The 11783-nt window shown below is 38.1% G+C and overlaps 1 long non-coding RNA gene across 1 annotated transcript; it reads right to left on the bottom strand.

Moving 5' to 3' along the window:
* Nucleotides 1–527: 527 nt before the first annotated feature.
* Nucleotides 528–11483, bottom strand: LOC122547232. Its single transcript, XR_006310929.1, has 3 exons — nucleotides 11177–11483; nucleotides 3204–3346; nucleotides 528–634 (listed from the first exon to the last, which is right to left on the bottom strand). It is a non-coding gene; the product is annotated as an uncharacterized LOC122547232 (long non-coding RNA).
* Between the last annotated feature and the right edge of the window lie 300 nt (nucleotides 11484–11783).

Raw genomic sequence — 11783 nt, 5'->3', positions numbered from 1 at the left:
CTTCCTTCTATGTTCACATTCAAATCATTTATATCAATGACAAAAAGTAGTGGACCCCGCAGTGATCCTTGTGGCACACCATTGATTTCAAAAGGAAATTGGAGGTGCAATTGAAGGAAATTAACTTGCAAAGCTCCTGGAGTCAAGTGGGAGAGTGAGACTGAATGAATTGCTTCATCGAATGCTGGCTCAAATGGTCTCATTCTGTGTTGCAAATTATGAAATTAAATTTTCCAACCTTTACTTGTCTAGTGAATACTTGAAAGAATTAGAGAAAATGCAAGACTAACATAGGCAAAGTCTAAAGTTTTAAAAAATCTCTTGTATCTAGTTATTTTATTAAGTTTGTTTTTGAATGTGGGGTGAACATATAGTTAAGTGCAACAAAATGGCTGGCAGTCATTCTTCACTAATAATTAATCTAACATAACACAGTCACTTGTTCGTATTAGAAAAATTATCAGGAGAATAATGAAGATGAAGCTAGAATTAATTCAATAAAGTTAAAGTTATCATTGTCTTACCTGACCATGGAGTTGCTGTCTTGTTAGACAGAAGTGTTTGGTGGTGGTTTAACCAGAGGGCCACCATATCTCAGGTGAGGGCACAGATTGAGAAGGAGATTCATGGCAACCTCAGAGAGAGCAGGAATTGAACCCACACTGTTAGCGTTACCCAATCTTGTCAAACAGCCATCCAGCCAACACAGCTCAGTGACACAATATCTCAAAGCAGAAACAAAAGAATTTGCTCCTGTTTTCATTTCTGATCAATAGATTGCTATAAACATGTTCTAAATTTCCATGAGATTTTTTCACGAATTAAGATATATATCCAACAAGTATTACATATCCTCAGCATATTTTGGCATGTTTTACAACCAATGTATTACATTTGTGTGGAAGTTTGTAACTGTATTCAGCAGCTAGTTTTTATGGCAAAACTATATAAGTAATGGCAAGTTCATTTATTTTTGAAGCTGATCTTGGAGGAATATCTGATGTCCAGGACATTTGGCAACTCCTCTAAACAAGTTGCATTGTTGGATCTTACGTGCACTTGTGATGCCAAGGCACACAAAGTAATGGGCCAAGAAATGGAAATGGGATTATAATAGTTAAATGCTTGTTTTAGACTGGCACAGACTCAATGGGCTAAATGTTCTTTTTATAGACCTCAGTGATTCTATGACTCTAACTAGAAAACAAGATCTTAGTTGACTGAAATATCAACCTATACCATGTCAATCGAGTTCTAATGTTGTGATTTATATGAATCCATGAATTTCAGCTTGAATTGGTCACTTTTTTACATTTTAGCATTTTATCACTTGCTCAATTAAAACTTCTTTGCATGACAAATAATTTACTTATAACCCAGACATATTGATATAAGAACAACATTTCAGAAAAATGTATATCAAATAACAATCTATTAGACAGGTTTTAAAACCTAGAAAGTCACAAAGTAAAAACAAAATCAGGAAGTGCTTATTACTTAAATCTATAGGAATAAACAATTTTAAAAAAAAATTACAACAAATTCAGCCATAATTATAGTATTTAACATTCCTGATTGTCTTCAATTCAATTAGGGATTTTTTTTTTCAGTTCAATTTGACTTTTGAAACTTTGGAATCATTTCCTGCTGAAGTGTTACTTTCTTTGCATGTGTTTCAACAATATCAGCAGTTCACGCCTCTTACACATACACATGCTGCAGTGTAACTACAGGCAACGCGCTACTTGGTATTCAGGTCGTGTTTGCCTTGCAAGCCGCACATGGTAACCATGGAAATTATATTCCAGTAGTTACTAGTGAGACTGACAAAGACAAACCTTAATTGAAACAGTTGAAGTTCCAACATACAATTCTGATGGTCAATGCTCTCTGCTAATCATTAACAATGGGTGTGGGATAAACATCTATAGACAAAATTGAAAGAAATAGCTTGCTATAACAGCCAGTTTTCTCAATTATAACTATCACAGATAACAAACAGCAGCTACTAATTATCAGTTTTATCAATTAAAACTGTAATAAATGACACCTATTAACTAATAATAATCAACTTTGTCAGTCAAGGCCCCTTCCTGTATTTACCATAGAAGTGAAATATTGCACATGCTAGAAATTCGAAACCAAAAGAAAAGTTAAAATGCTGGAAAAATGCAACAAGTCATGAAGCATCAGAGATGACAGGCTGAAAGGTCACAGATCTAAAACATAAGCTTATACGGCCAGCTTGTAAAGCATTCTCGGATGGAGGGGATGACAGAGAATTTTATGGGACCGCAGCAATGTTTAGGCAGACTGGGTAAAGGTGGCTGGGACTCCCTGCATATTAATAAACTAATTGGACTTTATGACAATCCAGCAGTTTGCATAGTCATTTATCTGGGCTTACTGCACACTACAGGGCGGCAGTGCCACCAACTGACACTGCTGTATGGCAATCTTCCATATCAATGATATCTAATTCCTACCTCTGCCCCAACAAACACCCACTCCTCCCACTTTGAATTCAGTATAATATCTTGCCATGGTGGGATTTATTCATCTAAAATTTTCACTATTAGGTTGTTATAGCCATACATGTAACAGGCATGCATACAACTCTGCATGCTTGGATTTAATGCAGGTCTGCAAAGCATTGAAGCATTGCCAGCTCATTTTACTAAGAAGGTACTTGTTTCACAGAATGGTTCCATGTATTCCCTTGCTTTATTAATATTTACCATAACTTACTTCACTTTTGTACTCTATGTCTCTGTTTACAGAGCCCAGACCTTTGTATGCTTTGTTGACCAATTTTTCTATTAATCTCTCAACTAATGCCTTGAAAGTAGGAAAATCTGTCATTGTACGTGGTCTGGTCTACATGCAACTCCACATCCACAACAATGTGCTTGACTTCTAATTGCCCTCTGAAATGGCCTAGCAAGCCACTCAGTTGTATTGAAACTACTATGGATAAAAGAATTGTGAGTACATCTACACCTCATGGAATTCAGTGGTTCAAGAAGACAGTATACTATCACTTTCCTAAGGGCAAGTATGGATGGGTAATAAATAGTGGTCATATCAATAATGTTCACATCCTAAGAACAATTTAAAACAAAAGCTCTTTAATCAGTACAGCCACCACTCCTCCTTTCCTATATTTCCTCAACATATTGTATTTAGAAATAATAAGGACTTACTTGTAGAGTCATAAAGGTCTAAAGCACAGAAAAATGCCCTTTGACCCATTGAGACTGTGCTGGTCAAAAACAGCCACCTTACAATTCTAATCCCATTTTCCAGCACTTCACTTATAGCCTTGTATGTCTTGGCATTACACATCCTGTAATAAAGTCAAGATTATTGTCAAAATATCATATGAGCCCATGTCTTTCTGCACCTGGGACTCACCAACATTACTTGTGAGTTCTCTGTGCTCACACATACAGGCCCTGTAAAACTACTTTAGATCTTAGTTGAGAGTGTAGTGCTGGAAAAGCACAGCAGGTCAGGCAGCAGCTGAGGAGCAGGAGAATCGACGTTTTGGGCATAAGCTCTTCTACTTTAGATCTTACTATATTTCCTTTTATTTTGCCTACCTAATATTCTGCTGTTATTACTTTAGAGCCATCTGTGTCTTTCAGTCATTTATGCACACTGTCCTTCATTCATAATGTTACATTTTGATTGCCATCCTTCACCACGTTGATTCTAACTGTTTCCTTAATAAGAAAATAACTTATCATCGCTGGCACATGATAAAACAAGATGGAGGTTAAATATGTCTCATAAATGTAAATAATTATACTTAGGCTTAAAATAATAAAGCATAAACTGTATGACTTATGGTGGATAGAGCTCTAAACTAATTAGTAAGGGTGAGGATTTAATTAAGGGAAGTTTAAGATTCCAAAAAAGGAGAGCCAGGGTGCAAGGCAGAGAAGAGGCAAGCAATAGCCAAATTTAACAGAAAGGGGCTTACAATAAAAGTGGAAGAGTACAGCAGAAATTAGAATCAAAATAACTAATAATGGGACAGTGTCAAAGCTTGAGGCTGTTTATCTGAATGCATGCAGAATTTGTAACAAGATGGATACTTTAATGGCACAAACAGAACAAATGAGATTGGCTTGATACTTATAATAGATTCATGGTTGCAAGGTTACCAGGACTGGGAACTCGATATTCAAGGGTTTTTGATGTTTCAGAAGAATAAGCATAGAAAGGAAAAGGAGGTGGTTAACTTTGTTAATGAACAAAGATTTCAGTGTGATGGTAATTAGTGATACAAGTGCCATAGATTGTGGAATATTTTTGGGTGGAAATAAGGAATAACAGGAGAAAGAAGTCACGAGTGGGAATTGTCCACAGGTCCCTGCTTCACTGAAGGCCAAAATATAAATCACAAAATAGTGGAGGTGTGAACTATCAAGTCACTGAGTTATCAAAGATGATTTTAATCTGCATATTGACTGGACATGTCAGATAAGCAATGGAAACATAGAAAACAAATTTGTGGAGTGCATCAGAATTTGTTTCACAGACTACCCAGGAATATCTTCGATCTATCCACACAAAATGATTCCACAATCTATTGCACCTATATCACTAATTACCATCACGCTGAAACCTTTGTATATTAACAAAGCTAACCATCTCCTTTTCCTGCCTATGCCTATTCTTCTGAAACATCAAATACCCTTGAATATTGAGTTCCCAGTCCTGGTAACCTTACAACCATGTGTCTATTATAGCTATCACGTCAAACTCATTTGTTCTGTTTGTGCCATCAACATGTAATGACATAATTTATAGGGCATCTCATAGACAAGGATCCTGTGCTTGAGGTGGAGCAACTCAATCCCCAAACCACAGTCCTCGACTTAAATAATGACAATTACAGAGGTACGAAGAAAGAATTGTCTAAAGCAGGCTGGGAAAATAGACTAAGGATATAATCAAAAGATGAATAGTGACAGGCATTTAAATAGATATTTCATACTAAAAGTGTTCTGGCAAAAAGAAGATCTCAATGAGAAAGATGAGCCATTCATAGTAAACAAAGGCAATCAAGGAGAGTATCCAATCAAAATCCACAACATTAAAAGTGATGAAAGCTAGTGGCAGGCCAAAGTTTTTTTTAGGAACCAATAGTAAATGACTAGAACAATATAAAAAGGGAGAAAATGGGCTATGAAACTAAAATGGCAAGAAACATAAAAGCAAACTGCAGGAGCTTCTGTGTGTATATAAAAAGAGAGAAGCTATATGAAGTGTGGGACACTTGGAGGACAGAGAATCAATAATGGGAACAGGAAAATGACAGGCAATTTAACATAATATTGTGCATCAGTCTTCATGGTATAGACATCCAAAATATAACAAAGAAGCAAGGTGCTAATGGGAGGAAAGGCCCTAAGTTCGAGTGGAGTGCCACAACGATCAGTCCGAGCCTCAATCATTTATTATTTTCACGAGTGATTAGGAGAAGGGGTTGGAGTGTAATGTATCCAAATTTACTGATGATTGAAAAATAGAGAGGTCATTTTCTGATGAATACATTAAAATCTGCAAGGGGATCTGAACAGATTGACTGAATGAGCAAAATGCCTGGCAGATGAGTTTTATATAAGAAAATGTGAGGTCTTGCAATTTGATAGGAAGAATCAAAAGGCAGACGATTGCTTCAATAGTGAGAGACTACAAAAAGGTGCAGAACAGTTTGATCTGGTATTCTAATACATGAAACATCAAAATATAACTTGCAGTTTCTGCAATCAATTAAGAGAATAATATAATTTTGGCCTTTCTTATTTGGAAGTGTGAGTGAAAAACAGGGAAATCTTGCACAACTGTACAGGATGTTGGGCTGGGCATAACTGAAATACTGTGTACAGTTTTGGTCCCAGTGTCCATGAAAGACCATACTAACACTGAAGGCAGTTCAAACGAAATTCCTAGGTGAAAGGGTTGACTTGTCAAGGAGGGATAAACAGGTTAGGTCTTTATTCATTTGAAGAATGATTTGTAATCTTATTGAAATATTCAGGATTATGAGATGTCCTGATAGGGTAGTTGTTGAAAAGAAATTGCTACAGGGGAAATCTCATAGCTACAGCATAAGACAATATTCATTTAAAATGGAGATGTGAAAGAATATCTTCTCAGATGGTACTGAATACCTGGAATTCTCTATCCCTGAAAGTTAGGTGGGTTGATCATTGAACATTTTTAAGAAGGTATTAACATATATTTTTGAAATATCGAGGACTTGCAAGGTATGAGGATCTGGCATAGAAGAGGGGTTGAGGGCTGGGGCAGATCAGCCATGATCTTATTGACAAGTAGGGAAGGCTTGAGGGGCCAAATGGCCTAATCCTGTTTCTATTTGTCTTTGTGTTACATTCAACAGCTTCTTTAATTGAACTGTGAAACTATTAGGTATCATCTGTCTGCTGTGGGTCAGTTATTCTCACCCTTGCCTCCGATCCAAATCCCATTCCAGATACTTAAACACATGGGGCCAGATCTTCCAGTCCACAGCAATAATGATGCCATGTCATTCCCCTTGGCAGATAGTTCCATGGCAGATGTGTAGTGGAGAGGCAAAGGGAGTAGTCAGGTAATTGGTGGGTTGTTGGGTGTTCAGGGGGTAGTTGGATGGTTGGAGAGTTTTGGGAAGTCATCAGGTGGTCAGAGGGAATGGTGTTGAATAGTGGTTTGGATATTGGATGGGGTATGCCAGGACTAGTTGGGTCATGTTTGGTATCAGTGGTGAGGTTTTGTTGTGGTCTCAGTTAAATTAATCTCTGACCAGCATAACATTTCCAGGATAAAAATGGAGGTAAGTCTCATGTATTTGGCCCATCTCAGAGTCAAAGGCACTTTTGTAGTGTCCCAGTCACTTGTATCAGCCATTGTAAGTGTAAACTTGTTGGGCAGTTTCAGTACATGCATGTATCAGGCCTAACATCCTGACATGCAACTTCCACTTACATTCTTCTCCAAAGTTTAAGATGCTGGAAGATTTGGATCATTAGGCTGACAGTTAAGTAGAATACTAGGTGTATTTTGCTGTTGGATGAGATGTCAGATTGAATCTGTCTCTTCCGTCTCAAGTGGATGTAAAAAATCCTTGGCACTATTTTGAAAGAGAGCAGAAAATTCTCAATCCCATTCTGTGGAAGGGTCACTGGACCTGAAACATTAATTTTGATTCACTCCACGGATACTACTTAATTTGCAGAGATTTTCCAGCAATTTCTGTTTTTGTTTGAGGTAATTCTCACTCGGGTTCTGGCCATTATTTATCATGAGATATCACTGAACAACAGATAATCTGATCATCACTACATTCCTTTATTTCATAGATAAATGTGTAGAAATTGGCCACATCATTCCAACATTAAAATAATATGGATAGTACAGTGCAATTAGCATAATAATATGGGTAGCACAGTGGCTCAGTGGTTAGAACTGCTGCGCCAGAGACCCAGGTTCGACTCTCACCTTGGGCAATTATCTGTTTGGCGTTTGCACTTTCGCCCTGTGTCTGGGTTTCCTCCCACAATCCAAAGGTGTGCAGGTCAGGTGAATTGGTCATGCTAAATTGCCCATGGTGTTAGATGCATTAGTCAGGGGTAAATATAGGGTAGGGGAATGGGTCTGGGTGGATTACTCTTCAGAGGGTCGGTATGGACTTGTTGGGCTGAAGGGCCTGTTTCCATACTGTAAGGAATCTAATCTAATGCAATGCATTATATCAGCACATCATTACTAAAGTGGGTTTGACATCAAGCTCCTGATGGAGATATCAGATCAGCAAGAATTTGAGGAGTATTTTGAAGATAGAAGAAAAAGAAAGCATGGTGGAGTGGTTTATGGAGGGTAGTTCACAGCTTAAAGCCCAGGCAGCTGGACACATTGTCTTACAATATTTCTTAAAATGTGAATCTTTCTACAAATTATTTGGTGGGTTTCTTCCTTGTGCTTTGACAGATGAGAAATTGTGGGTTTTACAGTGGAACCAGGTCACTGCTCTGCGTGTTTCATTAGTGAAGATGGTATGACAAAATAGTATGATGAAAGAACTTGACTTTTTCCTTGATTTGAGACATTGTGCCTCCAGCAGACATTCCATCGAACAATCAGCGAACAATTAGCTGGAATCCTCCTACACAACTGCTGTATTTCATTGATAGTTAACAATGGGTGGGATGAGGTAATTGAATATTACCTTGCAAGGACAATTACTAAATACTAATGATTAGTCCACAAGAAGAAACAAAAATCCACATTCCAGCACCAAATGACTTGGATTGTGGCAATGCATTAAGTGCAAAGAAAGCAATACCAGAATTTGTTTTGTGACACCACTGTACTACACTCTGTTCTTGATCAATCATTAGTGACTGCAGAAAAGAAAGCCTTCTTTTGCTGTAGAACAGCAAACAATAAAGGTCCTTTGTTTGATTCCCTTTTCGAATGTCACTTTCTTGGGACTATTTCTGTAATACAGTGAGTCTGTAATCATCCATGTTCAAAATGGTAACCTAAGGGTGACAAAGGAAACTTTATCCTGACAGATGGGCACAGGATGAAGCATTCATAAATGATTATTGTGCATTTGCAGAAGTTTAGATGCTGGGCAGCATGAATGGAAAGGCTCAGAAAAGGCAGCACAAAACAATCGTTGTTTCTTTGAAAAGTGGAAAAACATTATGAACTCTCACAACAATCCATACCACTGCTGCTTATCTTTTTGAAGCATACACTTGTAAAGTTCCGGCAACAACTCCCTTCTGCAGATTAGTGTACTATCATTGGGGTTTTCATTAGGAAGTTTAAACAGGCATTTTATGCAGAAGAGGCACACACTGCAGGAATGTACAAATCCGAACTTGCTGCCAGTTTGCATTGTACAGGACATGTAGAAGGTCTCAGTGAGTGACGACATGAGTGGGAGAGAAGTGAGATAAAGACACACCTGAGGAAAAATGAGGGAGAAGTTTTAATTATTTTGTCTGGTTTTCAAGTCTGAAATGATTGGCTGTAAATATCATGTGTCAGTCTCCTGTCTCTGAGCCGCTCCGCAACAGAGCTGGGTCCCGAGGGATCAGGTTCCTTTTAGGCATCTCGGGTATCTCATTTGCATGAACAAATCAATGTCTTAAAATTAGTTTCAGGACTTCAGTTTCGATATGTGTACAGGTGAGTGGAGTTTGTGATCTGCAAGCACTGCCCAGTACAAGGTGTTGAGTGATCTCACCAGCATTCCATGGAGAGTTGTCTGGAGATCAATGGAGAAACAGCAGAAACCTTTTAAAAGTTACAGCCAACAAAACCAAGAGTACTATTCCTAGCTCAATGAAGTTGCTCAAATTTGCTTTTGCCCCAGGCTTGCTGCACTCTATCAGATTCCCACTCCTAGAATCCAACTGAGATCTAGGTCAGCATCAGAGCTTGCCAGACTTTGCCAAATGCCAATGGTGAACCCCAACCAGTGCCAGCCTCACCCTGCCACCTTACTAGATGACAGTTCTGAGGCTGTCGAGAGAACAAGAGGGTGCCCATGAGGCATCCTTAAAGATGAGAAAGAAGAGTTTTGAATGTGTTAAGACTGGTCAGGCAGGGCAGAGCAATCAGGAAGGGGAGCTCTCCAACTGTGTTGGAGTTGCAGAGTGGCCAGAGTGAGGAGGAACCCTAAACGTGACATGGAACCCCTGGAAAGGAAGACTTCCCCCACACACCACCAACCAAAGCTGCAAAGCCACTGCAAAGTCAGCTTGATGCCCCCCCACACTGATAGTCCCAGACAGTAGATGGCTGCTTTATTAACACTGATAAAATACCAATGGGCTTCAAAAAAAACTATGAACAGGTCAGCTAAGTGGATTTCTTTGCCACGCGCTTCTAGTTGGCAGGTGGCCGAGCAGTTGCAGTTCCCACTTTTGGGAAAATGTCATGGAGGCGGAAAGATACTGGGCATCCCTCCCAATAAATGTAGGTGCCATTTTACTATTCTCCCACCTCCCAGTCAGTTTCAGGGGGCTCATAAAATCCTGACTAGATTCTCTGAATGAATAGTTCATCCTTACAGATTGATTCCTATATCACATAACTATTCCACAACTGTATAGTTTCAAACTCAAAGTACAATGACACAGCCCCTTTATTGCAAAAAAACGTTGCCTGAAGGCAAACAAACCATTAAAACATCTAGTAACACACCTATTTGAAACATGAACAAACATGACATTGAGCTATAAGCGAGTGCCTTTGTCATACCCTGTGCGCCTCCTGTTAATTCAGGTTCACTTAACAAACGCAAAAGGACTGTTCATTGGTAAATTTTCAGGATTAGGTTGCAGTACATGACTGTACAATGGTGCACATGCAGTTGGGAGTATTTTAAAAAAGGTAGCTTGTTTTCTATGTTTAAAGTACGCAGAAAATTTCACACTGAGGTACAAAAAGTAGTAGGAAAGTTGTCTTTTAGCTTTACTGGTCTTTCTTCATTTCCATGTGCTATATGCTTATCATTTGTGAACTTTGAGAGAAATCAGTAAAGGAGTCAAAATAAAACACATCTCTCTCTTAAAGCTCTGAACAATCAATTCATTCTGGTGGAATTTAGAAGACAATTTAAATGTTACCAAAACAGTTGAAGATATCAGCTTTTCAGAACGCTTCATTCTTTTAGTTTGCTCCTTTATTTTAGGAATATTTACCAACAGATTATCAGTCTGGAGGAGACAAACTTAAATGTTCACATGAATAAATATGCATTTAAAAACTTGAATTGTAGTCACTTTTTAACGATTTTAGTCACTTTTACCAATATAAACGGGAGTTATAAACAGACACTGAAGTTGACTCATACAATAGCATTACGCACAGACACTTCTCCCAACATGCAAAAATGAGGACAGCTTTCTACAAACAAAGCAAACCAAAATCTATGGTTAATAAAGGTACAAACTAAGGTTATGCTAACACATTAAAAACTGTAAGTTTTCATAACTTTAATTATCATATTTAATGCAGAATATGCCCAAATACTGTAGGTAAAACATTGAAGTAACTCCAAAAATATCTTTCTCAGATATTTCCATAACCCAAACTTTTCAGAAAAATGAAATACAATATAGACTGACACTGATAACATTCCTACCTTGAACAAGAAGTAAGAAAGAAATAATTCCTTGTCTGTTGGAATCCATAACTGGTGAGTTCACTCAAATGCAAACTGTCCCTCTGCCTCTGACACAAAGAGTCTGAATGATCACTTGTTGCTGATTACTGTTCAGCTACTTTTACACTGTGTTTATCTACGTTAAACAGCTTCTATCTTGATTAAGTCAGTGTTTATTGTCTGGCTATGACGCTATTTCCTGACTCAGAGGCACACCTTTCAAAACTAAAGTTTGAGAAGCTTTTAATCATTTCTGTACACACAGGAAATGTTTCAATCCATTCAGCCTGTTAGTATCATGACTCCGCCCACTGGAAGTTAGTGGCTTCACTGACTGGTCATAAAACCCCTCCTTCGATGGGAAATATACCTTTGCAGTGCAGTTACTGGTATTCCTTCCTCTTGGCTAAGGAACTACAGTTCTCTTATTTGACACAGACTAGATGAGAAATTTTGTGATTCCTTTGTTTGAACTACCTCTCTTCCATCTTTATCTAACAACTTCTCAACTTTTCTTTAGCATCATGTTTTACTTGTGTTATTTTTCTCTATTTCAGGGCAGAATCTTTTTTTTTGGTTGTGTCCA

This window comes from Chiloscyllium plagiosum, unplaced genomic scaffold (genome assembly GCF_004010195.1).
Source record: "Chiloscyllium plagiosum isolate BGI_BamShark_2017 unplaced genomic scaffold, ASM401019v2 scaf_3451, whole genome shotgun sequence".
In the NCBI taxonomy this organism is placed as follows: Eukaryota; Metazoa; Chordata; class Chondrichthyes; order Orectolobiformes; family Hemiscylliidae; genus Chiloscyllium; species Chiloscyllium plagiosum.
Note: the sequence above shows the minus strand (reverse complement) of the source record. Positions and strands in the feature narration are given on the sequence as shown.